The following is a 4493-nucleotide window of genomic DNA, read 5'->3' on the forward strand; positions in this document are numbered from 1 at the left end:
CCCAGAAGTGAGTTAGATGTGGGAGCCTCAAGCTGCTGAGGCAAAGCTCCTTTCCCCTCAGAATTGCATCCAGGGGTCTTTCTCACCCCCCTCTGAAAATCAATATATTCCCCCAAAATGAGTTTTAAAATGCACTAAAAGTAGCTTGGTGTGGGAGCCTTAAGGTGCTGAGGGAATCACAGAATAAAAGGCTCTTTTCCCCTTGGAATTGCATCATGGGGTCTTCCACATCCCCCCTCAAAAAATCAATATATTTCTCAAAAAATGAGTTAAAATATGCACTATAAGTAGCCCAGTGTGGGAGCCTCGAGCTGCTGACAGAATGCTCCTTTCCCCTCGGAACTGCTGGATTGGTGTTTCCAGCCTAAATCTGTGACGAGGTTTTTAAGGGGGTTTTTTTGGTTTGGTTTGGGTTTTTTCTTTTTTTTTTCTCTTTTTTTTTTTTTTTTTTTTTTTAGTTTCTGGAATGCCCACAAGGATCAAAAAGTAGAGTCTGGCCTTTATCTAATACTTTAATTCTGACGTGTGATACTTTAATCTAGTAATTTCATTTCCTAGCCAGCCTCCTTGGAGAAATTAGGACATGTTACATGTTCCATTTGCTTTTTCTTCCTGTTTTAATTTTTTTTTATTTTTTTATCTTGGCTTAAAAGGTTGAAATAAGCAGCCAAGGATTGGCAGAACGGATGCAGCCAAAGCCAAAGCCCCCCAAATAATTGAAGTGTTGAGAATTTTACTTACATTGTGTGATCACACAATCCCAGACTGGGTTGGGGTGGAAAGGACTGTAAAGATCATCTCATCCCACCCCTGCCATGGGGACACCTCCCATTTTCCCAGGCTGCTCCAAGCCCCAAATCCAACCTGGCCTTGGGCACTGCCAGGGATCCAGGGGCAGCCCCAGCTGCTCTGGGAATTCCATCCCAGGGAAGGATTTCTCCCTGATATCCCATCTAAACCTCTCTTTCTCAGCTTAAATCCATCCCTGTTTATCTTCTCACCCCTTGTGAAAAGTCCCTCTCCAGGGACAGGGGTGCACAGGGCAGAGGAGGGAAATCGCGGGGCCACCCCAGGAGTGACAGAGAGGTGTTAGGTGAGTTGAAATTATCTATGGAACTGCACCTTCCAGCCCTGGGAGGTACTTGGGGGCACCGTGATTTCAGTGATCCTTTCTCATTCCCCTCAGCCCCAGAAGGATTTGTGGTCACTTGGAGCTGCTTTTGACACTTCTCTCGTCGACTCTGAGCATGGCCAGAATGTGGCTCTTGTCCTGGGATGTGGAAAGCAACACCTGAGGGAGCTGGGAAAGGGCTGGAGAGTTCCTGAGGGAGCTGGGAAGGGAATGGAGAGTTCCTGAGGGAGCTGGGAAGGGGCTGGAGAGTTCCTGAGGGAGCTGGGAAGGGAATGGAGAGTTCCTGAGGGAGCTGGGAAGGGGCTGGAGAGTTCCTGAGGGAGCTGGGAAGGAGCTGAGCCTGGAGCAAAGGAGGCTCAAGGGGACCTTGTGGCTCTGCACAGCTCCTGCCAGGAAGGGACAGCCGGGGGGTCGGGCTCTGCTCCAGGAACAGGGACAGGAGGAGAGGGAACGGCCTCAAATGGCACCAGGGGAGGCTCAGGTTGGAGACTGAAAACAAATTTTCCCCCAATTCTTCCTGGCAGAGTGGTCAAGCCTTGGGATGAGCTGCCCAGGGAGGTTTGGAGTCACTGGAATTGTCCCAGAGGAGTCTGGATGTGGCCTTGGGGACAGGGTTTGGGTGATGCTGGTGGCACTGGATGATCCTGGAGGGCTCTTCCAAGGTGGACAATTCCAAGATCTCAAAGGCCAACCTCTGCCCAGTCCCTCAGTCAGGAAGGACAGCTTCGCTCCCAAAGAGGAGCAAGGGGGCATTCCCTGAGGATTTTTTCCCTCTAAAATCTCTTTCTGGTCTGTGTGAGTGCAGTGACAGAAGAGTTTCTCTGTTTCTCAATGTAGGTAACTTCAAAACTCACAGAAATTTGTTACACTGTTCACTGCATTACTGTAACTTCCTGGGGTTTGGGGTTTTTGTCAGGTTTTGAGGAGTTTTTTTGCTAACACTTAAAAATATTACAGAGTTTTCAATAGGTTTTGCATTTGCTCAGTCATCCTCTACTTTTATTTTGCTGGCTCTGGCACCTTGGGCAGAGAAAAAAATGTCCTTTAAAAGTTGATGGCATCTTTTTAAAATGTTATTTTTCAGCACAAACATCTAGATATTTTTGGCTTGTTAATTTTATCTGGATAATGAATAACCTGCATGGTTCTTCCCTTGTACAAAAGTGTTCTCTTCAATATCCATTTCATTAAAAGGCAAGGGGAGGTTCAGGTTGGACATCAGGAGGAATTTCTTCCTGGAAAGGGTTGTCAGGAACTGAACTTGTGTTCTCTGCTGGAGGTTTGGGGCTCGGGTTAGGGATCCTCCAGGCTGGGATTCCACCAGCATCCTGCCTCACCTGGAAACTTTGCACACGAGTTGGGGCCTGGATGAAGGGAATCCAAGTTCTTGCTTATCAAAAATTATCAAAACTTACTCCTTTTTATTTTGTTTAGGAAGGGAGGGACTGCCAAGACAGGAAAGACTTGAGAGTCCTTTTTTTTTTTTTTTTTTTTTTTTAAACTCTCCATCACAATCCACCTGGAGTAGGTTTGCAGTACTTGAAAACAGGAGTTTGTGAACATTGTGTATATGAATTAGTGGACAGGCTTGTAAGAAATACTTGGATGTCTTTTCCTAAGAGACCACCCCTCAGAAAGCAGAATATCTGGGGTCAAAAAACCCAATAATAAGCAGAAAAATTGAGAAAAAATAAGATAAAAGCACATTGAAAATGAGGAGGAAAGAGTGGAGAAATTAGCTCTAAGTGAGAAAATAACATACAGCAGTCTAGAGAAATGGAATAGATGTAAAAGAAACAACAAAACAGCTGAAGAGTTGGGATTGTTCAGCCTGGAGAAGAGGGTTGTGTGGAGACCTCACAGCACCTTCCAGTGTCTGAGGGGCTACAGAGAAGTTGTAGAGGGACAATTCATCAGGAACTGGAGTGACTTCAGACTGAAAGAGGGGAATTGCAGGTTAGGTATATGAAGAAGTTGTTCCCTGGGAGGGTGGGCAAGCCCTGGGCTGCCCCTGGATCCCTGGCAGTGCCCAAGGCCAGGTTGGACACTGGAGATTGGAGCATCCTGGCACAGTGGGAGGTGTCCCTGCCATGGCAGGGATGGCACTGGATGGTTTTTAATGTCCCTTCTGATCCAAACTATGATTCTATGGCAGTGGAGTGTGATTATGGGTAATATGTCCCATTTTTTCCCTTTCCAGCCTTCCTTCATGGAGAAGAGGGGCCCATTTTCCTCATCATTGTGTGCTCTGGAAGGCTTCATTCCCTGATCCAACCCGCCCTTGTAGCCCTGCAGTTTTCCTCCTGGAGCATTTCCAGTTCTGCCTGAACTCCAGACTTCCTTCTCAGCAACTATGGGCAGCCTGACTTTTCCAGGATTCAACATTTGTGTTTTGAGTTCAAGTTTTGATGTAGATGCTGTGTTGGACCAGCAGCAATTCCAATAATCCTCTGTACCCCACTGCAAGAGGGGCCTTCTTATGTCACCAGACCCAAGCTGGAAGATCTTCAGGAAGAATTCCATCACAATAGATTCTGCTGTTGTGTTTCTCCACCAAAGCCACCACACAGCTCAATTCCTTTGGTGCTGAGCCTCAACTCCAAGTGAAGTCCCAGCAGAAGTTCTCCTGCATGGGTTACATCATCAACACTTCCCAGAGCACTGTGGCAGCTCCCAGACAGCCTCAGTCCCACACGAAACCATCATCTGGAGGGAGCAGCTTGTGTTTCGCCTGTCAAAAAGGTGCTGCTAAGTAACTAATGTGGTCCAGCTCTTTTTAGGCCAGAGGGGTTGCCATGGTAACCCATTCGGATGGAGATAGATCAGCTTTTGAGTCATCATCAGAGCCGGCTTCGATAGTACCGGCTTTGGATTGACAGCCAGAGCTGCACATCGTGTAGGATGGCACGCCTCTGGACCAGAAGGTCCTGGAATTGCTGCTGGATAAGGCTTATTCCCAAAAAAAAAAAGTGCATCTCCCTGATCTCTCCCTGATACTCTGGAATTGTGTTCCTTGGTGTTCACACTCACGCTCCCGAGTATGAAAAGTTTATTTTCCCGTTTAAAACACCAGGCAGGAATTTCTGGACATCAGGAGGAATATTTTTTTTTTTTTTTTTTTCATGGAAATGGTTGTTAAGTGTTGGAAGAGGCTGCCCAGGGAGGTTTGGAGTCACCCCATCTCTGGAGGTGTCCCAGGAACACATGGAGGTGGCACTCAGTGCTCTGGGCTGGTGACAAGGTGGGCATCGGGCACAGCTGGGACTTGGTGATCTTGGGAGATCTTTTCCAACCTCAATGATTCTGTGAAAATCCTTCCCCAAAACCATGGAGCTTTCTGAGGAAGAAGTCTCCAGGAAAA

Source organism: Lonchura striata, chromosome 1, assembly GCF_050655825.1.
Source record: "Lonchura striata isolate lonStrDom1 chromosome 1, ASM5065582v1, whole genome shotgun sequence".
NCBI lineage: Eukaryota > Metazoa > Chordata > Aves > Passeriformes > Estrildidae > Lonchura > Lonchura striata.